The 11,119-nt window shown below is 38.7% G+C and overlaps 1 pseudogene; it reads right to left on the reverse strand.

The window, feature by feature from the left end:
* Nucleotides 1–229: 229 nt before the first annotated feature.
* On the reverse strand, nt 230–342 carry LOC111541488 (annotated as a pseudogene).
* Nucleotides 343–11,119: the final 10,777 nt, after the last annotated feature.

Genomic DNA, 11,119 nt, shown 5'->3' on the forward strand with positions numbered 1-11,119 from the left:
AACATATATGTTCATGAGTCTTTATAATAGAACAATTTATAATCCTTTGGGTATATACCCAGTAATGGGATTGCTGGATCAAACAGTAGTCTTTAGGTCTTCGAAGAATCACCGTGCTGTCTTCCACAATGGTTGAACTAATTTACACTCCTACCAACAGTGTAAAAGCATTCCTTTTTCTCCACAATCTTGCCAGCATCTGTTATTTTTTGACTTTTTAATAATAGCAAAAAATATGGAATTCTTCACAAATTTGTGTGTCATCCTTGCACAGGGGCCATGCTAATCATACTAATCTCCGTGTTCTTCCAATTTTAGCATATGTGCTGCTGAAGCAAGCACTGAAAAATTATTAATAAGTAAGAAACTTTACATTCTTTTTTGTACTGCCTTCAGAATCCAATATATGTTTTAGAGTGCCTCTTAATTTGGGTCAGATACATTTAAAGGGCTCAATAAGCACATATTTGCTAGTGACTATCATATTGGACAGTGCAGCTCTAAGGTCATCATCAGACCTGTGTGCTTATCCCTATGTGGTTCGGTACATCTCCAAATCTGATCCAGTTTCTCATCTCTTCTTCTCCCAAATCCTTTTCCTATATTCTCTGGAACTCATGGTCTGTCATTAGGAAAAAAAAAAAAAAAAAAACTCCTCTATTATTAATCTCATCTCAAAAATGTTCCTTTCAACTTCTTGTTCTAACCCAAACCTGCTTATCCCTTAGCACCCTGCTTCTCGTTCTGCTCTGTTAAAAGTGGTGGCTGCCTCTTCTCACACATATTCAGGATCTTTATGTGGGATAGATGCCTTCCTTCTGCCTCACTGCCCTGTTCAGGCCCTTTCTCCTCCTTCTTCTCTCAAAAACCAAATCCTTTGAATCAGATGCCAATAGATTATGGTACCTGCTGTGTCTCCTTTGTTGTGGTCATTTGTTCAATCTCCTGGTTGAGCAATTTATGTAGTCAGCATTTGATCGATCCTATTCTTCTCCACCATCACACTTGTCAACGTTCTTGGTGACTTCAGCATCTGCCTGATTCTTTTACCTCCTTACTTCCACTCATCTTTTCCTCTATCCGTTCTCAGATACCCACCACACCACATCCAAAATCTAGATTTAAGAATTCCATTTAAAAGTGTTTCTAGCTCACTCAAAGTTCAGAATTCATTTGCCAACAGTTCTTCAGCCACATTGTACCTACCCATCAACTGATTCAACTTCATATTTCCTTCCTCATATCATCATTTCTTATGTCACCAATAATGAATTCCATGGTCCATCACTATAATTAACCTGCTGTATATCCCCTTGCGCCTCTTTCCCTTATATGTGCTGTTAACTCTAAAGCTGATAAATCCAACATCTCACCTACTCTCATCCTTACCTGAACAGCTAAATGTGGTTAAGGAAAACATACAATCACACTGACTGGTCCCATCTAAAATTTTTACTACAAATCTTAAACATCCTTGGTATTACTCAGTCTTAGTTGATAACTTAATGTCTTATTTCATTGAGAAAATAGAAACCATCAAAAGAGAACCTATTCCTCCCACAACGAAATCTATCATCTCTGCCTTCCCTGCAATTACACTGAATGGCATGTCCCTGCTCCTAAGGCCAGTGCCTTGACTTGGGAATTGGATTCCATCTCTTCCTCAAAGCCTTGGTCCCTGCAATTATATACTCTCTTACACATCATCCTTTTCCTTTTCTATTATAATTGTTCTTAATGGTACACAAACATGCTATGGTTGCTCCCAACATAAACAAAGCCTTTATCTAAATAGAATCCTCCAACTAACACCCCATTTCTCTGCTCTCCTTTGTAACTCATCAATAGAGTTGTCTATACTTGCTGACTCCATTTTCTTCACCACCATTTCCCACTTTGTCCTCTAATCAAGCTTTTGTTCTTGTTAATCCAATGGAACTCTGTGGTCAAGATGGCCAGTGACTTTCATCCAGCCAAATCAAATAACCAATTCTCAGTTCTTATTTTACTCAAACTTTTGATGGCATTTTTTACAGCTCATTACTCCCTTCTTTTTCAAATCTCTGTTTTTGTTGTTTATGGTAATTTCTGGTTATTCTCCTGTAACACAGGTCACTCCTTTTCTGTCTTCTTTGATGCTTCCTTTTCCTCTTCCTGGCCTCTACTTTCTGGAGTACCCCAAAGCAATCCTTAGGCCTTTTATCTGTCTAAACTCACTCTTACAGCGATACCATCCAGTTACATGGCTTGAAATGGTATCTATAAGCTTATGATAACAAAATGTATGTTTATCTTCATTCCAGACTTCCTGTGAGCCTCACTGTGTTTACACTTGGATGTTTAATGGTCATCTCAAATTTAACCTGGTCAAACTGAAGCTTTTTATTTCATTTTCAATTTGCTCCCCCTTCTGTCTTCTGCCATTCAGTTAAAGGCTTACTATTCACTCTCTGATGTGATTCCTCTGCAGACTGCGAAGCTCTATCTTCAAAATATATCCTGAATCCCTCTACTTCTTACCACCTCCACTGTTGCCATTTTAGTCTAAGGTACCATAATCCATAATCATCTCTTGCTCAGATTTCTGTGATAACTTCCTATGTGGTTTTCTTGCCTTTTTTCTGCTACCCCATCCCACCCTTCAGTTTAGTCTGATTGTAAGGTACACTTTAGGCATGATTGTAAGGTATGCTTTGATTGTTTTCGTCGTGGCTAGAATAAAATTCACACTCCTTATCATGGCCTTTAAGTATCTACTTATCTTGGGTACTGGGGTACTGCCTGTTTCTCCCACCACTCTCTCTCATGTTACTTTACTCCAGACACATTGGCTGTATTTAAAATTTTTGAATATGCCAAACTTGTTCTGGTCTCAAAGCCTTTACATTCTATGTGAAACATTCATCCCCCAGATCTTCACAGAGCTTGCTATTTTACATCATTAATGCCCCAGTTTAAATGTCAGTTCATAAGTAATAGATCACCCTGTTTCAAATAATTCCCTTTAATAATCTCTACTCTTTTACATGGCTTAATTTTCCTTCATAGCACTTATAGCTACCTGAAGTTCTATTTTTAATTAACTGTTTACTTTTTATTTTTTTAATTATTCACTAGAAAGAAAGCTTTGTAAATGAAAGGACGTTGTCCTACTCACTGCTGTGTCTCCTTCATCTAGAACACTACCTGGCACACAGTGAGTAGTGAGTAATGAGTCTGAAACATTTCAGGAAATAGATCATGTAGTTGATGAAATCAGAATTAGTTGTTTGAATTGTCTTCCAAGCTTTCTAAGAACAAAAGGCTCTAGTACAAAGTAAGCCCTGCAATCTAGTCCATATCAGGAGCTTGTCCCAATGCTCATTAGTGGTTGGATGCAGAAATTCCCAGTGATTCCTGCTAATCAGCTAATTTACCTGTTTCCATCAATAGTTACTGGCTATTTGTTTCTGCTGCCCAGTCTTCACCTAACTTGCCTTACAAGAGCTTGCTTTTAAACTGAGAATTTCTTTGCTTGCTTTGCCATATCCTTGCTTGGCTTTTCTTTCTTTAACAAGCACAACAGCATGCTGCTGCATCTTCAAAGAGTAAATTAATTCTGTCCGCAAAAGGGTCAAGTGCTAGAAAGTGCATAGCCATGCAGTTTGCATGGCAGGATACAGAAGATATGATGCTAATAAGATTCTAAGATGAGAACAGCAGACTGTCTCTGGGGATTCAGATGAAGGGGTCTGTAAATTTTAAAAGAAATGGTCTCCGAAAACTAATGATGTCTGCTTTCCAATTCATTAATAATGTGGAGTGGGGAGATGGGAGTGAGATCCAGGCCATGCTTTGAAATATCAAAATGTAACGAGGAAGAAAACAGTAAGAGCCATCTCAATGGGGTCATAAAGCTGGGAGAAGGAGGCAAACCATAAGAAGATGTGGTGGTGCTGTATGGAGGGGAGGGAATCAATCCACCCCATGTGTGTATATTTATGTGTACACGAGTAGATAAAAAGTTCTGCTAGAAAAAAATACTGCAACATTGATAAGGCTTTTGCAATTTTCATATTTAAGGTGACTCAGAATATTTCAAGTATTGTAAAAACATGTCTAAGCTGTCTGCCTTTCCATATTTACAAACCCTGCCCTTCACCTCTTTGCATTGCATACAAGGAACTGAGTAATAAGAACCTCAGCCTTGTTTGTAGTTAATAGTGGAAGAAAAAACCTTCAGGCAAAGCCTAATGAACCAAGAGCAATTCTGAGCTCTCCTCTGTAATATCTGCCAAGGCAGTGTCTTTCCAAGGGCTGCCTGGACATATCGTGTGACCTTGCTGCTTTAAATCATTAAAATTTCCCATTACTGGAATGGTGTTTGCATGGAGGGGCTGTTGTGCAGATATTATGGCTGAGTTTCTCCCTGCTGCCTTCCGAGTTTGCTCTAATAGAAAATGCCTCTCTGCGTGAACAGTTCCCGCGAGCTGGGAGGTGTGCAGCAGCAGGAGAGTTTAGCTTTGGCTTTTATTTTGACAAAGCTATCACATTTTGCAGATTGAGGTTATGGTCTTTCCTTCTATCTCTGTATTTTATCTGCATGATATTTTCTGATCTCCCTTTTAAACCCCCATTAGTTACGATTGAGGCTCTAGGGTGGCAGCCTGCCTTGGAGCCATGATATCGTCAGCTTTTCTTATGAGCCACTAAATTGACTGACTGATTCAGTGGGGTTCAGTCATGTGGAACCTTTCCAAGGGGCCTAGACTCAGAAAGGAGACCCTCTGTGCCAGATAGAGGCCTAGGGGGTTAGTGCAATCCCTAAGGGGCCAACAATTTTAAAAGCAAAAAGAAGTGCTGCCTCATTTTCCAGGGCCATCGGTTCTGTCGGCCACATCCTTCAGAGCTTCCTTCTTCCGCAGGTAGCCTGCTGCACCATGAAGCTATGGAAGTTGAAGAAATTGGTGGCATTTGCTAATCCAGGCCGCAATCCCCAGCCCCGTTTTACCACCCTACTAAGAAGCTGTTATACTTTCGTGCAACTCTGATCTTATGATTTTAGCAGAAAGTTTCACAATAACAAATGCTTTTGCCTAGAGGGAGCGGAAATATTTCAAAGTACTGGTTATACAGCTGTAAACTGTTTAGAACCAATTGAAAGGGGTAGAGATTCATTGGCTAGCTCTCCCAAGTCTCTAAACAAACCATAGCAGATTGAGAAGTTTTGAACCCAAAGCTAGTGCTCTAATTTCTAAAGCAAGATAGTGTGACCATTTCTTTTTCCATGGCTTTCCTATTTTCAGTGAGACAGTGAATTCTTCCTGATAAATGCTTCTGAGGCTGGGAGGATAGCACAACCACATGCCTCAAACACTTCACTTTGTTCACCTTCTCTTGAATATGTGGGACGTGGCAGTCTAGAGTGGGGGCTGTCGGGAGAGGGGGTTGTAGAGGTGAGGAATTTATTTCCCCAGGAAATCTCATTAGTGATGCAGTGCCTGTTTTTCATTGAGGTTTCTGCTCCTTAGCTTTGTTTTCAGCTGAGTAACCGAGCCTGAAAGCCGTCTGGTGACTCACAAAAGGTCACACTGAGAGTCGGGGGCACGGACCAGAGCACGCTGCTACCTGTGATTGATGTGTATTAAAGCTGTCTTGAGCCACTCATAAACACAGCAAGAATCCTGTTCTCTTTTCATCAGTGCTCTTGACCAAGACTTGATTTACTGTTTTGAAATCAGCTGCTGCTTCAGTCCTCTACAATAGCTTCTTTAATAGCTTGTCATAACAGTTGATGACAATTTGGAAAAGCTCACATATTCAATATATTTTTTAAATTGACTTTGCACTATGCCAGGTACCAAGGCTTTATAAACAGTCTAATTGTTCCTTGAGTGTTTGCTGACCTAAAGGAAAGTGTTGATGAATCACACCCTCCTCTTCTATCTATGAGGGTATTGAGATGTGTATTCAATATTGTAGCAAATCACTGTTGAAAATTGGTTCCATGTCCCTGAGGCTACTTACCTGAAAAGTTGAAACAGCAGAAGTACCTGCTAGAGAAGACTGACCAGCTCTGCTATTTCTGGATGAGATTGCTTTAAAGTTTGTAGGAGAAAGGACTGAAATTGGATCAGAGTGTTATAAGTGACAGTACAGTTCTCATTCTGGTAAAGAATAATCATCATCATCTATAGCCACTGAGTGGGTTTTCTCAGTTTGATACTTATGGCTATGCTATAATGAAGTTTAAGACTCATGTCAATATGACTGAGACAGTTATTGTATAATGCTAGAAGAAATGTGTGCACAGAATATGTGACTTATCTGAAGTGCAACAACAATTAGATGTAAATATTTCTGATCAATTTGATTGTTACTTTTTGATGGTCTGCACAAGTTGAAGGGCTCCCTGACTTCCCAATAGCTGCTCTATACCTGTGTCCAGGAATGCCCCCGGGGTGATTTTCAGAACAGGTACAGCACCCGTTCAGAATGGATGCACCACTTGCACAGAACAGATGCTCCCCACAGCAGCCAGTGCCACTGTACCAAAACATCCAACTGAGTATCAACTCTGCTTCTTACTCCTTTCCATACGCACAAATCTAACTTATCCTTCCTTGGCCTAAGTTGTACTTCCTTCATGAAACCTTTCTCATTCCATAGCCTCTTTTTTTTAAATTCTAAATTCCTACAACACAGCCTCTGCCTCCCAGTTGTCCCTATATTGCTATTATTCTACTTTTTTATATTCATCATAGCAGGATGTTGTGCACATGCAGACATTTCAGAAATATTTTTGAACATAGAATATTCTGGTGAAAATGCCCAGAGATGATGTTTGAAAGTGCTATGTTTGGTATAGGGCTCATTTGAATTTCCTTTGTGGACTTAAACTTGGTATCCAAGTTCTCCATTTTCTTTTGGAGGAGCCACCTGAACAAAAATTACATTTCAGCAAAGAACTGTAGCATCAGTTCTTTATTGTAGAACATTTTTATTGTAAACATTCTTTTCTCATATACTGTACTCTGCACATTTTCCAGATGAGAAACTGCTCCATTCTCTTTAATTTGGAGTGGAATTATGAGTGAGGTCTGCTATAGTAATGGAACAGTTCAGTTTTCACCAGGTCCTATGGCGAGTTGTATATATTATAGTTGATTCTGTATACAATAGGCCAGAGTTTCAGGTTTGTGCAGCATGTAATTTCTCTTCAGAATAGCAAAAAATACATATTGAGATAAATTCACAGGAAGTTCCCCAGAGTTTGGCTTTTTTTGCTAAAAGGTTAATTTTATTATTTGAAACTGGGAATGTGATTTTTTCTTCCATATAAATGATATCAAGAGAGACAAGGTTTTAAGCCAGCCCTACTGTGAGTTATTCTCAAAGCCTCCAGCAAAGAAGGGGACCTGAACTCTGCCAAGAGGGTTTAAAAAAGAAAGACAGAGATGGATCTTTGAGTAAGACTGTGAGGGGAGAGCCCTCAAAGCATTGGGTATTGTCCCCAGATGATGGCTAATGTATTTCTTTTGTAAAGCTGCAGTAGGGTGTCAGGGGTCTTGTAAAGCTAGTGTGAATAAGTGGGGAATTACCAGTTGCTTCTTGGAAACAGCTAGGATAAGCCATGTGTGACAGTAAAACAGACATCAGAACAGAATTAGAAGAGCTAGTTCCAGTCCTGGCTGTGCTACAAACTCTCTAGTTAACCTTGAGCATGTCACTGCACCTCTCTGGACCTGTTTCCTCATCTACAAGATGAAGGGCTTCACTATACAAGGCTCATTTCAGCTAAACATACTATGACAATCATGTTTGTTTGTTTGTTTGTTTGTTTTTTGAGACAGAGTCTCGCTCTGTCACCCAGGCTGGAGTGCTGTGGTGCAATCTCAGCTCACTGCAACTTCTTCCTGCTGGGTTCAAGCGATTATCCTGCCTCAGCCTCCTGAGTAGCTGGGACTACAGGCGCACACCACCATGCCCAGCTATCGTCTTTTTTATAATACCATCTCTACTAAATCTCTATTCTGTCCTCCTTTTCATGATGCCTCTGTATGTTCTTATATTTCTTTCATTCTGCTGAATCCAGCCACTCCTTCCACTCAACCCACTCACAGGCTAACAATAATAAAACAGAGAAGGGAAAGATACTTAAACACATACTGGTTATCACAGTATGTATTTTATTTACTGCAAGTATGTCCATATTACCTCTGTCTTAATCTGAAAGCCCCTGAGAAAAAAGACTATGTCTTCTTTTGTTTATTTCTATAACAGATTTTAAAGCACCTGATGGATTTGGAAAATATTTGATGAAGACAGTGATGCTGACATCTCAAGTTAAAAGGTAGTATCCTTTTTCTATTATTTTAATATTTCTGAATGCATAGCAGAATATTGCTTCTTGTACATACACTTATTGATTTTTTGCTAGTGCTAATGGGTACAATTGGTACAATTGTATGACACTTACATAGCCACCTGTGACTGTATTAATTTGGTTTGAGTTACATATAGTTTCACAGTGAACTGAAAACCTATTCAGTTATATGCCACTGTGTGTGTGTGATCATCTTCCCTTACAGAAATAAAGATAGCATTATTACTTCAAGTTGATTGTTCAGAATTTCTGTCCCTATTTACCCAAGACTAGCTTTTGTAGCTCAAATTTTAGCATTTTGTCAGGTAAGATTGAAGGTGGCAGGTGTCACCTAATATTTGGATGAATATTTTCAAAACTCAGTTTTTTCCTATAAAGCCCGAAAGGATTACAGAGCAACTTCCAAGCCTGTGCTTTCATGAGTAACTTAAGTTCTTAACTGCAGTGTCATTGAATGTGAGAAGAGTTGCAAGTAATATGCTAAAAAACTTTCAGATCTTTTCTTTTCTTTCACAGCAAAAGGATTATAGCCAATGACATGGCTAGTTACATTTCCCAGCCTCCTTCCCAGTTAATTACAACCACATGAGTAGGTTTTCTCCAGTATGAGTTGGCAGGATATGTACCACTTTTGGGCTGGTCTTTTGAGAAATCAGGTGTGCCTTCTCCGTACTTTTTCCTTCCACTGGCTAGAGAGAAATCATGTTCTTGTGTGTTTTTCTGCATTAGTGACAGTAAAAAAAATCTTTTCTCATATGCCTCTAGAACACCTCCTCCTTATATGTGGAACACATGACCATACCTAACTCCAAGAATATCTGGGAAATTGAGTATCTAGCCATTCCCACCTCTATGGTTGGAAGTGGGCAAGGGAGAAGGAGGTCAGAAATGGATAGCTAATAAACCATGTCTGCAATAATGACCTAAACACATAATGCAAGAAGTTTGAAGAAAAACAAAATAAACACAATTTGGGTGGAGATAATTTAGAAAGTAGCAGAAAATAGTGAAGTAAACAAAAAGCCTGAAAGAACTAGCTAATAGCCATTAGAATAGCTAATAGAAAGAACTAACTGATAGCTAACAAAAAGCCTGAAAGAACTAGCTAATGACTATTAGCTTTGTTTTCAGTGCCTCTTTCATTGTAAACTATGAGTATTAGCTACTTCTTTAAAAGTCCAACTTAATTGACTTAATGACTATTAGCTAGTTCTTTAAAAATCCAACCTAATTGTGAAAATTCTGGCAATTCTGACCAAGGAAAACAGAGTCACTAATAAACAACTTAAGGCAGCAGACATAAATACAGACACAGAGTTTTTTCCAAGTGTAAAAGAAAGCTAAGTATGAATTAATGGTATCAAATTTGGAAATCTAGAGTATAAGGTTGATTTTTCTAGAAAATGTGAATTATAAACAGTGACTCAAGAAGAAGCAGAATACTATCACAGAAGACATTTCTCAAATAGTCAAAGATGTAATCCTTAAAAAGCCTTGAGACTAGATGGTATTGTGGGTAAACTATTTTAAAACTTAAAGAGGTAATTCCTAGGATATATAAATTTTCCAGAATAGAAAAAGATAGAAACCTTCCCCATTGGCTGTATATGGCTATCATAATCTTGTTTATAAATTCATACAAATAATAAGGAACAACAGAATAAGCCACTTTATGAACATGTTTAAATTCTAAATATTAGCAAATTAAGTGCTGTTTTGAAAGAAAATAATGTGTTTCTAGCTGATATGAGATTTAAGATCTTGATTGATTAAAATTTTATTTCTGGAATGCAAGGATAGTTTAACATTAGGAAATCTATTAATTTAATATATTACATTGCCAGACTAAAGTAGAAAACCAGGCAGTCTTCTTAAAAGATGCCAAAGAACAGTTTGATAACACTTATTTCTAATTGAATGCAGTTTTTAAAATCCTTTAGTAGGCCAGGCGTGGTGGCTCAAGCCTGTAATCCCAGCACTTTGGGAGGCCGAGACGGGCGGATCACAAGGTCAGGAGATCGAGACCATACTGGCTAACATGGTGAAACCCCGTCTCTACTAAAAAAAATACAAAAAACTAGCCAGGCGAGGTGGTGGGCGCCTGTAGTCCCAGCTACTCAGGAGGCTGAGGCAGGAGAATGGTGTAAACCCGGGAGGCGGAGCTTGCAGTGAGCTGAGATCTGGCCACTGCACTCCAGCCTCAGCAACAGAGCGAGACTCCGTCTCAAAAAAAAAAAAAAAAAAAAAATCCTTTAGTAAACTGAGAAAAGGAAAAAACAAACACCTTTATCCAATAAAGGTTTATGCTAGAAATCTACAATAAACATTATAATTAAAAGTATTTGGCAGAGATGGCTAGCTGTACTCCACTATCTGTTTCCCTGTTCTTCCTCAGTTATATGACGAATCCTGTTTTTAAAGCCAGGCTCCTGCCACCTGAAATAAAAATTACATTTCTCAGTTTCCCTGGCCACCAGGCATAGCCATGTGATGAGGCTGGCTAAGTTTGATAAGTTAGCTATAAACAAAGTTATCAAGAATAACTTCAAGGGGCTGTCCTTGTCAACAGAGATGAATTTCAAAAGCCCACAATATCAAGTTACAAAAGGCTACAGGCATTGTAATACCAACTGTATAGATGTTTAAAACATACAGCTTAATAAATATGACTTAAAGGTATACATAAAAATATAGAAAATGTTCATGAGAATGAAACACCAATATCAGAGGGAATGGGAAGGGAATGGGATGCGG

This window comes from Piliocolobus tephrosceles, chromosome 17, assembly GCF_002776525.5.
Source record: "Piliocolobus tephrosceles isolate RC106 chromosome 17, ASM277652v3, whole genome shotgun sequence".
NCBI lineage: Eukaryota > Metazoa > Chordata > Mammalia > Primates > Cercopithecidae > Piliocolobus > Piliocolobus tephrosceles.